The following is a 12743-nucleotide window of genomic DNA, read 5'->3' on the forward strand; positions in this document are numbered from 1 at the left end:
GGAGCAGAAGCCTCCCGTTCGTGCTCTACTCCCTGGGATGCTGGGCAGCCCAGCACGGGTGCCAAAGAGGTTCCATTTTAATGGACTTTGAGTTGGGAAATGGAGGAGCGACAGCAAAGCGGATGACACCGTAGCAAAGGTGACTTTCTGCAGAAGAGGCACAGCTCCAGTTTTTTGCCCTGGCTCACCGGCTGTGGGAGCAGAGGCCAAACGTGCCTGCTCTACTTCCTGGGATGCTGGTCCCCCCATCACGTGTGCCAAAGAGGTTCCATTTTAATGGACTTTGAGTTGGGAAACGGAGGAGCGACAGCAATGCGGATGGCACCGTTGCAAAGCTGACTTTCTGCAGAAGAGGCACAGCTCCAGTTTTTTGCCTTGGCTCTTCAGCTGTGGTTGCAAAGGCCAAACCTTCGTGCTCTACTCCCTGGGATGCTGGGCAGCCGAGCACGGGTGCCAAAGATGTTCCATTGTAATGGACTTTGAGATGGGAAATCTAGGAGTGACAGCAATGCGGATAGCACCATTGCAAAGCTGACTTTCTGCAGAAGAGGCACAGCTCAAGTTTTTTGCCCTGTATCTTCGGCTGTGAGAGCAGAAAAGCACATAATCGCATAAAGCACAGAATCCACAACAGAAGCCTTCTACTCTGCCTGAAAAGCCACCTGGGAGCCCTGCAGCACTCTCTTCAGAATGTCAGTGCACCACAGTTTTCCTGCCGAAAACGGTAGAATCAAGCATCTGAAAGTGTGAACACACAGCTTCTGCTTCTCTGGAGCAGGAGGCAGAGCAGAAATCTGCTTTGGAATTCAGCTGACAGCTCCAACCACTGCTGAGACCGTGGAGGTCCGAGGGCAGAAAGAGGGTGCTGGGAATCACCTGCACAGCGTGAGCAATGATCCATTGTCATCAGAATAGCAATGTGAACTACCTTTTTAAAGTTAAGTCCCTCTTCCTATTCTGCTTATTTACGTTCCCTCTCCAGACCCTGAAGCAGTGCTCACAGAAAGCAAACGTCCAGGGAAAGCGCATAAAGCACAGAATCCACAACAGAAGCCTTCTACTCTGCCTGAAAAGCCATCAGGGAGCTCTGCAGCACTCTCTTCAGAATGTCAGTGCACCACAGTTTTTCTGCCGAAAACGGTAGAATCAAGCATCGGAAAGTGTGAACACACAGCCTCTGCTTCTCTGGAGCAGGAGGCAGAGCAGAAATCTGCTTTGGAATTCAGCTGACAGCTCCAACCACTGCTGCCACCGTGGAGGTCCGAGGGCAGAAAGAGGGTGCTGGGAATCACCTGCACAGCGTGAACAGTGCTCCAGTGTCATCAGAATAGCAATGTGAACTACCTTTAAAAGTTAAGTCCATCTTCCTGAACTGCTTATTTACGTTCCCTCGCCAGACCCTGAAGCAGTGCTCACAGAAAGCAAACGTCCAGGGAACGCGCATAAAGCACAGAATCCACAACAGACGCCTTCTACTCTGCCTGAAAAGCCATCAGGGAGCTCTGCAGCACTCTCTTCAGAATGTCAGTGCACCTGAGTTTTTCTGCCGAAAACGGTAGAATCAAGCATCGGAAAGTGTGAACACACAGCCTCTGCTTCTCTGGAGCAGGAGGCAGAGCAGAAATCTGCTTTGGAATTCAGCTGACAGCTCCAACCACTGCTGCCACCGTGGAGGTCCGAGGGCAGAAAGAGGGTGCTGGGAATCACCTGCACAGCGTGAGCAGTGCTCCAGTGTCATCAGCATGGCAATGTGAACTACCTTTTAATGTTAAGTCCATCTTCCAAAACTGCTTATTTACGTTCCCTAGCCAGAACCTGAAGCAGTGCTCACAGTTTTTTGCCCTGGCTATTCGGGTGTTGGAGCAGAGGCCAACCGTTCGTGCTCTACTGCCTGGGAGGCTGGGCAGCCCAGCACGGGTGCCAAAGATGTTCCATTGTAATGGACTTTGAGTTTGGAAATCGAGGAGCGACAGCAATGCGGATGGCACCGTTGCAAAGCTGACTTTCTGCAGAAGAGGCACAGCTCAAGTTTTTTGCCCTGGCTCATCGGCTGTGGGAGCAGAGGCCAACCGTTCGTGCTCTACTGCCTGGGATGCTGGGCAGCCCAGCACGGGTGCCAAAGAGGTTCCATTGTAATGGACTTTGAGTTGGGAAATGGAGGAGCGACAGCAATGCGGATGGCACCGTTGCAAAGCTGACTTTCTGCGGAAGAGGCACAGCTCAAGTTTTTTGCCCTGGCTCTTCGGCTGTGGGAGCAGAGGCCAACCGTTCGTGCTCTACTCCCTGGGATGCTGGGCAGCCAAGCACGGGTGCCAAAGAGGTTCCATTGTAATGGACTTTGAGTTGGGAAATGGAGGAGCGACAGCAATGCGGATGGCACCGTTGCAAAGCTGACTTTCTGCAGAAGAGGCACAGCTCAAGTTTTTTGCCCTGGCTCTTCGGCTGTGGGAGCAGAGGCCAACCGTTCGTGCTCTACTGCCTGGGATGCTGGGCAGCCCAGCACAGGTGCCAAAGAGGTTCCATTGTAATGGCCTTTGAGTTGGGAAATCGAGGAACCTCAGCAATGCGGATGGCACCATTGCAAAGCTGACTTTCTGCAGAAGAGGCACAGCTCAAGTTTTTTGCCCTGTATCTTCGGCTGTGAGAGCAGAAAAGCACATAATCGCATAAAGCACAGAATCCACAACAGAAGCCTTCTACTCTGCCTGAAAAGCCACCTGGGAGCCCTGCAGCACTCTCTTCAGAATGTCAGTGCACCACAGTTTTCCTGCCGAAAACGGTAGAATCAAGCATCTGAAAGTGTGAACACACAGCTTCTGCTTCTCTGGAGCAGGAGGCAGAGCAGAAATCTGCTTTGGAATTCAGCTGACAGCTCCAACCACTGCTGAGACCGTGGAGGTCCGAGGGCAGAAAGAGGGTGCTGGGAATCACCTGCACAGCTTGAGCAATGATCCATTGTCATCAGAATAGCAATGTGAACTACCTTTTTAAAGTTAAGTCCCTCTTCCTATTCTGCTTATTTACGTTCCCTCGCCAGACCCTGAAGCAGTGCTCACAGAAAGCAAACGTCCAGGGAAAGCGCATAAAGCACAGAATCCACAACAGAAGCCTTCTACTCTGCCTGAAAAGCCATCAGGGAGCTCTGCAGCACTCTCTTCAGAATGTCAGTGCACCTGAGTTTTTCTGCCGAAAACGGTAGAATCAAGCATCGGAAAGTGTGAACACACAGCCTCTGCTTCTCTGGAGCAGGAGGCAGAGCAGAAATCTGCTTTGGAATTCAGCTGACAGCTCCAACCACTGCTGCCACCGTGGAGGTCCGAGGGCAGAAAGAGGGTGCTGGGAATCACCTGCACAGCGTGAGCAGTGCTCCAGTGTCATCAGCATGGCAATGTGAACTACCTTTTAATGTTAAGTCCATCTTCCAAAACTGCTTATTTACGTTCCCTCGCCAGAACCTGAAGCAGTGCTCACAGTTTTTTGCCCTGGCTCTTCGGCTGTGGGAGCAGAGGCCAACCGTTCGTGCTCTACTGCCTGGGAGGCTGGGCAGCCCAGCACAGGTGCCAGAGAGGTTCCATTGTAATGGACTTTGAGTTGGGAAATCGAGGATCCTCAGCAATGCGGATGGCACCGTTGCAAAGCTGACTTTCTGCAGAAGAGGCACAGCTTCAGTTTTTTGCCCTGGCTCTTCGGCTGTGGGAGCAGAGGCCAACCGTTCGTGCTCTACTCCCTGGGATGCTGGGCAGCCCAGCACGGGCGCCAAAGAGGTTCCATTGTAATGGACTTTGAGTTGGGAAATCGAAGAGCGACAGCAAAGCGGATGGCACTGTTGCAAAGGTGACTTTCTGCAGAAGAGGCACAGCTCAAGCTTTTTGCCCTGGCTCTTCGGCTGTAGGAGCAGAGGCCAACCGTTCGTGCTCTACTCCCTGGGATGCTGGGCAGCCCAGCACGGGTGCCACAGAGGTTCCATTGTAATGGCCTTTGAGTTGGGAAATGGAGGAGCGACAGCAAAGCGTATGGCACCGTTGCAAAGCTGACTTTCTGCAGAAGAGGCACAGCTCAAGATTTTTGCCCTGGCTCTTCGGCTGTGGGAGCAGAGGCCAACCGTTCGTGCTCTACTCCCTGGGATGCTGGGCAGCCCAGCACAGGTGCCAAAGAGGTTCCATTGTAATGGCCTTTGATTTGGGAAATCGAGGAACCTCAGCAATGAGGATGGCACCGTTGCAAAGCTGACTTTCTGCAGAAGAGGCACAGCTCAAGTTTTATGCCCTGGCTCTTCGGCTGTGGGAGCAGAGGCCAACCGTTCGTGCTCTACTCCTCGGGATGCTGGGCAGCCGAGCACAGGTGCCAAAAGGTTCCATTGTAAAGGCCTTTGATTTGGGAAATCGAGGAACCTCAGCAATGCGGATGGCACGGTTGCAAAGCTGACTTTCTGCAGAAGAGGCACAGCTCAAGTTTTTTGCCCTGGCTCTTCGGCTGTGGGAGCAGAGGCCAACCGTTCGTGCTCTACTCCCGGGGATGCTGGGCAGCCCAGCACGGGTGCCAAAGAGGTTCCATTGTAATGGCCTTTGAGTTGGGAAATCGAAGAGCGACAGCAATGCGGATGGCACCGTTGCACAGGTGACTTTCTGCAGAAGAGGCACAGCTCAAGTTTTATGCCCTGGCTCTTCGGCTGTGGGAGCAGAGGCCAACCGTTCGTGCTCTACTCCCTGGGATGCTGGGCAGCCCAGCACGGGTGCCAGAGAGGTTCCATTGTAATGGACTTTGAGTTGGGAAATCGAGGATCCTCAGCAATGAGGATGGCACGGTTGCAAAGCTGACTTTCTGCAGAAGAGGCACAGCTCCAGTTTTTTGCCCTGGCTCTTCGGCTGTGGGAGCAGAGGCCAACCGTTCGTGCTCTACTCCCTGGGATGCTGGGCAGCCCAGCACGGGTGCCAAAGTGGTTCCATTGTAATGGACTTTGAGTTGGGAAATCGAGGAGCGACAGCAAAGCGGATGGCACTGTTGCAAAGGTGACTTTCTGCAGAAGAGGCACAGCTCAAGTTTTTTGCCCTGGCTCTTCGGCTGTGGGAGCAGAGGCCAACCATTCGTGCTCTACTCCCTGGGATGCTGGACAGCCCAGCACAGGTGCCAGAGAGGTTCCATTGTAATGGCCTTTGAGTTGGGAAATGGAGGAGCGACAGCAAAGCGTATGGCACCGTTGCAAAGCTGACTTTCTGCAGAAGAGGCACAGCTCAAGTTTTTTGCCCTGGCTCTTCGGCTGTGGGAGCAGAGGCCAACCGTTCGTGCTCTACTGCCTGGGATGCTGGGCAGCCCAGCACGGGTGCCACAGAGGTTCCATTGTAATGGACTTTGAGTTGGGAAATGGAGGAGGGACAGCAATGCGGATGGCACCGTTGCAAAGCTGACTTTCTGCAGAAGAGGCACAGCTCAAGTTTTTTGCCCTGGCTCTTCGGCTGTGGGAGCAGAGGCCAACCGTTCGTGCTCTACTCCCTGGGATGCTGGGCAGCCCAGCACGGGCGCCAAAGAGGTTCCATTGTAATGGACTTTGAGTTGGGAAATCGAAGAGCGACAGCAAAGCGGATGGCACTGTTGCAAAGGTGACTTTCTGCAGAAGAGGCACAGCTCAAGCTTTTTGCCCTGGCTCTTCGGCTGTAGGAGCAGAGGCCAACCGTTCGTGCTCTACTGCCTGGGATGCTGGGCAGCCCAGCACGGGTGCCACAGAGGTTCCATTTTAATGGACTTTGAGTTGGGAAATGGAGGAGCGACAGCAAAGCGGATGGCACCGTTGCAAAGCTGACTTTCTGCAGAGGAGGCACAGCTCAAGTTTTTTGCCCTGGCTCTTCGGCTGTGGGAGCAGAGGCCAACCGTTCGTGCTCTACTCCCTGGGATGCTGGGCAGCCCAGCACAGGTGCCAAAGAGGTTCCATTGTAATGGACTTTGAGTTGGGAAATCGAGGATCCTCAGCAATGAGGATGGCACCGTTGCAAAGCTGACTTTCTGCAGAAGAGGCACAGCTCAAGTTTTTTGCCCTGACTCTTCGGCTGTGGGAGCAGAGGCCAACCGTTCGTGCTCTACTCCCTGGGATGCTGGGCAGCCCAGCACAGGTGCCAAAGAGGTTCCATTGTAATGGACTTTGAGTTGGGAAATCGAAGAGCGACAGCAAAGCGGATGGCACTGTTGCAAAGGTGACTTTCTGCAGAAGAGGCACAGCTCAAGTTTTTTGCCCTGGCTCTTCGGCTGTGGGAGCAGAGGCCAACCGTTCGTGCTCTACTCCCTGGGATGCTGGGCAGCCCAGCACAGGTGCCAAAGAGGTTCCATTGTAATGGCCTTTGATTTGGGAAATCGAGGAACCTCAGCAATGCGGATGGCACCGTTGCAAAGCTGACTTTCTGCAGAAGAGGCACAGCTCAAGTTTTTTGCCCTGGCTCTTCGGCTGTGGGAGCAGAGGCCAACCGTTCGTGCTCTACTCCCTGGGATGCTGGGCAGCCCAGCACAGGTGCCAAAGAGGTTCCATTGTAATGGACTTTGAGTTGGGAAATCGAAGAGCGACAGCAATGCGGATGGCACCGTTGCACAGGTGACTTTCTGCAGAATAGACACAGCTCAAGTTTTTTGCCCTGGCTCTTCGGCTGTGGGAGCAGAGGCCAACCGTTCGTGCTCTACTCCCTGGGATGCTGGGCAGGCCAGCACGGGTGCCACAGAGGTTCCATTGTAATGGACTTTGAGTTGGGAAATGGAGGAGCGACAGCAATGCGGATGGCACCGTTGCAAAGCTGACTTTCTGCAGAAGAGGCACAGCTCAAGTTTTTTGCCCTGGCTCTTCCGCTGTGGGAGCAGAGGCCAACCGTTCGTGCTCTACTCCCTGGGATGCTGGGCAGCCCAGCACGGGTGCCAGAGAGGTTCCATTGTAATGGACTTTGAGTTGGGAAATGGAGGAGCGACAGCAATGCGGATGGCACCGTTGCAAAGCTGACTTTCTGCAGAAGAGGCACAGCTCAAGTTTTTTGCCCTGGCTCTTCGGCTGTGGGAGCAGAGGCCAACCGTTCGTGCTCTACTCCTCGGGATGCTGGGCAGCCCAGCACAGGTGCCAAAGAGGTTCCATTGTAAAGGACTTTGAGTTGGGAAATCGAGGATCCTCAGCAATGAGGATGGCACCGTTGCAAAGCTGACTTTCTGCAGAAGAGGCACAGCTCAAGTTTTTTGCCCTGGCTCATCGGCTGTGGGAGCAGAGGCCAACCGTTCGTGCTCTACTCCCTGGGATGCTGGGCAGGCCAGCACGGGTGCCACAGAGGTTCCATTGTAATGGACTTTGAGTTGGGAAATGGAGGAGCGACAGCAAAGCGGATGGCACCGTTGCAAAGCTGACTTTCTGCAGAAGAGGCACAGCTCAAGTTTTTTTGCCCTGGCTCATCGGCTGTGGGAGCAGAGGCCAACCGTTCGTGCTCTACTCCCTGGGATGCTGGGCAGCCCAGCACGGGTGCCAAAGAGGTTCCATTGTAATGGACTTTGAGTTGGGAAATGGAGGAGCGACAGCAATGCGGATGGCACCGTTGCAAAGCTGACTTTCTGCAGAAGAGGCACAGCTCAAGTTTTTTGCCCTGGCTCTTCGGCTGTGGGAGCAGAGGCCAACCGTTCGTGCTCCACTGCCTGGGATGCTGGGCAGCCGAGTACGGGTGCCAAAAGGTTCCATTGTAATGGCCTTTGATTTGGGAAATCGAGGAACCTCAGCAATGCGGATGGCACCGTTGCAAAGCTGACTTTCTGCAGAAGAATCACAGCTCAAGTTTTTTGCCCTGGCTCTTCGGCTGTGGGAGCAGAGGCCAACCGTTCGTGCTCTACTCCCTGGGATGCTGGGCAGCCCAGCACGGGTGCCAGAGAGGTTCCATTGTAATGGACTTTGAGTTGGGAAATCGAGGAGCGACAGCAAAGCGGATGGCACCGTTGCAAAGCTGACTTTCTGCAGAAGAGGCACAGCTCAAGTTTTTTGCCCTGGCTCTTCGGCTGTGGGAGCAGAGGCCAACCGTTCGTGCTCTACTGCCTGGGATGCTGGGCAGCCCAGCACGGGTGCCAGAGAGGTTCCATTGTAATGGACTTTGAGTTGGGAAATGGAGGAGCGACAGCAATGCGGATGGCACCGTTGCAAAGCTGACTTTCTGCAGAAGAGGCACAGCTCAAGTTTTTTGCCCTGGCTCTTCGGCTGTGGGAGCAGAGGCCAACCGTTCGTGCTCTACTCCCTGGGATGCTGGGCAGCCCAGCACGGGTGCCACAGAGGTTCCATTGTAATGGACTTTGAGTTGGGAAATGGAGGAGCGACAGCAAAGCGGATGGCACCGTTGCAAAGCTGACTTTCTGCAGAAGAGGCACAGCTCCAGTTTTTTGCCCTGGCTCATCGGCTGTGGGAGCAGAGGCCAACCGTTCGTGCTCTACTCCCTGGGATGCTGGGCAGCCCAGCACGGGTGCCACAGAGGTTCCATTGTAATGGACTTTGAGTTGGGAAATGGAGGAGCGACAGCAATGCGGATGGCACCGTTGCAAAGCTGACTTTCTGCAGAAGAGACACAGCTCAAGTTTTTTGCCCTGGCTCTTCGGCTGTGGGAGCAGAGGCCAACCGTTCGTGCTCTACTCCCTGGGATGCTGGGCAGCCGAGCACGGGTGCCAAAAGGTTCCATTGTAATGGACTTTGAGTTGGGAAATCGAGGAACCTCAGCAATGCAGATGGCACCGTTGCAAAGCTGACTTTCTGCAGAAGAGGCACAGCTCAAGTTTTTTGCCCTGGCTCTTCGGCTGTGGGAGCAGAGGCCAACCGTTCGTGCTCTACTGCCTGGGATGCTGGGCAGCCCAGCACGGGTGCCAGAGAGGTTCCATTGTAATGGACTTTGAGTTGGGAAATCGAAGAGCGACAGCAAAGCGGATGGCACCGTTGCAAAGCTGACTTTCTGCAGAAGAGGCACAGCTCAAGTTTTTTGCCCTGACTCTTCGGCTGTGGGAGCAGAGGCCAACCGTTCGTGCTCTACTGCCTGGGATGCTGGGCAGCCGAGCACGGGTGCCAAAGAGGTTCCATTGTAATGGACTTTGAGTTGGGAAATCGAGGAACCTCAGCAATGCGGATGGCACCGTTGCAAAGCTGACTTTCTGCAGAAGAGGCACAGCTCAAGTTTTTTGCCCTGACTCTTCGGCTGTGGGAGCAGAGGCCAACCATTCGTGCTCTACTGCCTGGGATGCTGGGCAGCCCAGCACGGGTGCCAAAGAGGTTCCATTGTAATGGACTTTGAGTTGGGAAATCGAGGAGCGACAGCAAAGCGGATGGCACTGTTGCAAAGGTGACTTTCTGCAGAAGAGGCACAGCTCAAGATTTTTGCCCTGGCTCTTCGGCTGTGGGAGCAGAGGCCAACCGTTCGTGCTCTACTCCCTGGGATGCTGGGCAGCCGAGCACGGGTGCCAGAGAGGTTCCATTGTAATGGACTTTGAGTTGGGAAATGGAGGAGCGACAGCAATGCGGATGGCACCGTTGCAAAGCTGACTTTCTGCAGAAGAGGCACAGCTCAAGTTTTTTGCCCTGGCTCTTCGGCTGTGGGAGCAGAGGCCAACCGTTCGTGCTCTACTCCCTGGGATGCTGGGCAGCCCAGCACGGGCGCCAAAGAGGTTCCATTGTAATGGCCTTTGAGTTGGGAAATCGAAGAGCGACAGCAAAGCGGATGGCACTGTTGCAAAGGTGACTTTCTGCAGAAGAGGCACAGCTCAAGTTTTTTGCCCTGGCTCTTCGGCTGTGGGAGCAGAGGCCAACCGTTCGTGCTCTACTCCCTGGGATGCTGGGCAGCCGAGCACAGGTGCCAGAGAGGTTCCATTGTAATGGGCTTTGAGTTGGGAAATGGAGGAGCGACAGCAAAGCGGATGGCACCGTTGCAAAGCTGACTTTCTGCAGAAGAGGCACAGCTCAAGTTTTTTGCCCTGGCTCTTCGGCTGTGGGAGCAGAGGCCAACCGTTTGTGCTCTGCTCCTCGGGATGCTGGGCAGCCGAGCACAGGTGCCAAAGAGGTTCCATTGTAATGGACTTTGAGTTGGGAAATCGAGGATCCTCAGCAATGAGGATGGCACCGTTGCAAAGCTGACTTTCTGCAGAAGAGGCACAGCTCAAGTTTTTTGCCCTGGCTCTTCGGCTGTGGGAGCAGAGGCCAACCGTTCGTGCTCTACTCCCTGGGATGCTGGGCAGCCCAGCACGGGTGCCAGAGAGGTTCCATTGTAATGGACTTTGAGTTGGGAAATGGAGGAGCGACAGCAATGCGGATGGCACCGTTGCAAAGCTGACTTTCTGCAGAAGAGGCACAGCTCAATTTTTTTTGCCCTGGCTCATCGGCTGTGGGAGCAGAGGCCAACCGTTCGTGCTCTACTCCCTGGGATGCTGGGCAGCCCAGCACAGGTGCCAAAGAGGTTCCATTGTAATGGACTTTGAGTTGGGAAATCGAGGATCCTCAGCAATGAGGATGGCACCGTTGCAAAGCTGACTTTCTGCAGAAGAGGCACAGCTCAAGTTTTTTGCCCTGGCTCTTCGGCTGTGGGAGCAGAGGCCAACCGTTCGTGCTCTTCTCCCTGGGATGCTGGGCAGCCCAGCACGGGTGCCACAGAGGTTCCATTGTAATGGACTTTGAGTTGGGAAATGGAGGAGCGACAGCAATGCGGATGGCACCGTTGCAAAGGTGACTTTCTGCAGAAGAGACAAAGCTCAAGTTTTTTGCCCTGGCTCTTCGGCTGTGGGAGCAGAGGCCAACCGTTCGTGCTCTACTGCCTGGGATGCTGGGCAGCCCAGCACGGGTGCCACAGAGGTTCCATTGTAATGGCCTTTGAGTTGGGAAATCGAGGAACTTCAGCAATGCGGATGGCACCGTTGCAAAGCTGACTTTCTGCAGAAGAGGCACAGCTCAAGTTTTTTGCCCTGGCTCATCGGCTGTGGGAGCAGAGGCCAACCGTTCGTGCTCTACTCCCTGGGATGCTGGGCAGCCCAGCACGGGCGCCAAAGAGGTTCCATTGTAATGGACTTTGAGTTGGGAAATCGAAGAGCGACAGCAAAGCGGATGGCACTGTTGCAAAGGTGACTTTCTGCAGAAGAGGCACAGCTCAAGTTTTTTGCCCTGGCTCTTCGGCTGTGGGAGCAGAGGCCAACCGTTCGTGCTCTACTCCCTGGGATGCTGGGCAGCCGAGCACGGGTGCCAGAGAGGTTCCATTGTAATGGACTTTGAGTTGGGAAATGGAGGAGCGACAGCAATGCGGATGGCACCGTTGCACAGGTGACTTTCTGCAGAAGAGGCACAGCTCAAGTTTTTTGCCCTGGCTCATCGGCTGTGGGAGCAGAGGCCAACCGTTCGTGCTCTACTCCCTGGGATGCTGGTCAGCCGAGCACGGTGCCAAAGAGGTTCCATTGTAATGGGCTTTGAGTTGGGAAATGGAGGAGCGACAGCAAAGCGGATGGCACCGTTGCAAAGCTGACTTTCTGCAGAAGAGGCACAGCTCAAGTTTTTTGCCCTGGCTCTTCGGCTGTGGGAGCAGAGGCCAACCGTTCGTGCTCTACTCCCTGGGATGCTGGGCAGCCGAGCACGGGTGCCAAAGAGGTTCCATTGTAATGGACTTTGAGTTGGGAAATCGAAGAGCGACAGCAAAGCGGATGGCACTGTTGCAAAGGTGACTTTCTGCAGAAGAGGCACAGCTCAAGATTTTTGCCCTAGCTCATCGGCTGTGGGAGCAGAGGCCAACCGTTCGTGCTCTACTCCCTGGGATGCTGGGCAGCCGAGCACGGGTGCCAGAGAGGTTCCATTGTAATGGACTTTGAGTTGGGAAATGGAGGAGCGACAGCAATGCGGATGGCACCGTTGCACAGGTGACTTTCTGCAGAAGAGGCACAGATCAAGTTTTTTGCCCTGGCTCATCGGCTGTGGGAGCAGAGGCCAACCGTTCGTGCTCTACTCCCTGGGATGCTGGGCAGCCGAGCACAGGTGCCAAAGAGGTTCCATTGTAATGGTCTTTGAGTTGGGAAATGGAGGAGCGACAGCAAAGCGGATGGCACCGTTGCAAAGCTGACTTTCTGCAGAAGAGGCACAGCTCAAGTTTTTTGCCCTGGCTCTTCGGCTGTGGGAGCAGAGGCCAACCGTTCGTGCTCTACTCCCTGGGATGCTGGGCAGCCCAGCACGGGTGCCAAAGAGGTTCCATTGTAATGGACTTTGAGTTGGGAAATCGAAGAGCGACAGCAAAGCGGATGGCACTGTTGCAAAGGTGACTTTCTGCAGAAGAGGCACAGCTCAAGATTTTTGCCTTAGCTCATCGGCTGTGGGAGCAGAGGCCAACCGTTCGTGCTCTACTCCCTGGGATGCTGGGCAGCCCAGCACGGGTGCCAGAGAGGTTCCATTGTAATGGACTTTGAGTTGGGAAATGGAGGAGCGACAGCAATGCGGATGGCACCGTTGCAAAGCTGACTTTCTGCAGAAGAGGCACAGCTCAATTTTTTTTGCCCTGGCTCATCGGCTGTGGGAGCAGAGGCCAACCGTTCGTGCTCTACTCCCTGGGATGCTGGGCAGCCCAGCACAGGTGCCAAAGAGGTTCCATTGTAATGGACTTTCAGTTGGGAAATCGAGGATCCTCAGCAATGAGGATGGCACCGTTGCAAAGCTGACTTTCTGCAGAAGAGGCACAGCTCAAGTTTTTTGCCCTGGCTCTTCGGCTGTGGGAGCAGAGGCCAACCGTTCGTGCTCTTCTCCC

The sequence above is a fragment of the Psittacula echo genome, assembly GCF_963264785.1.
Source record: "Psittacula echo genome assembly, chromosome: 21".
Classification (NCBI taxonomy): Eukaryota; Metazoa; Chordata; class Aves; order Psittaciformes; family Psittacidae; genus Psittacula; species Psittacula echo.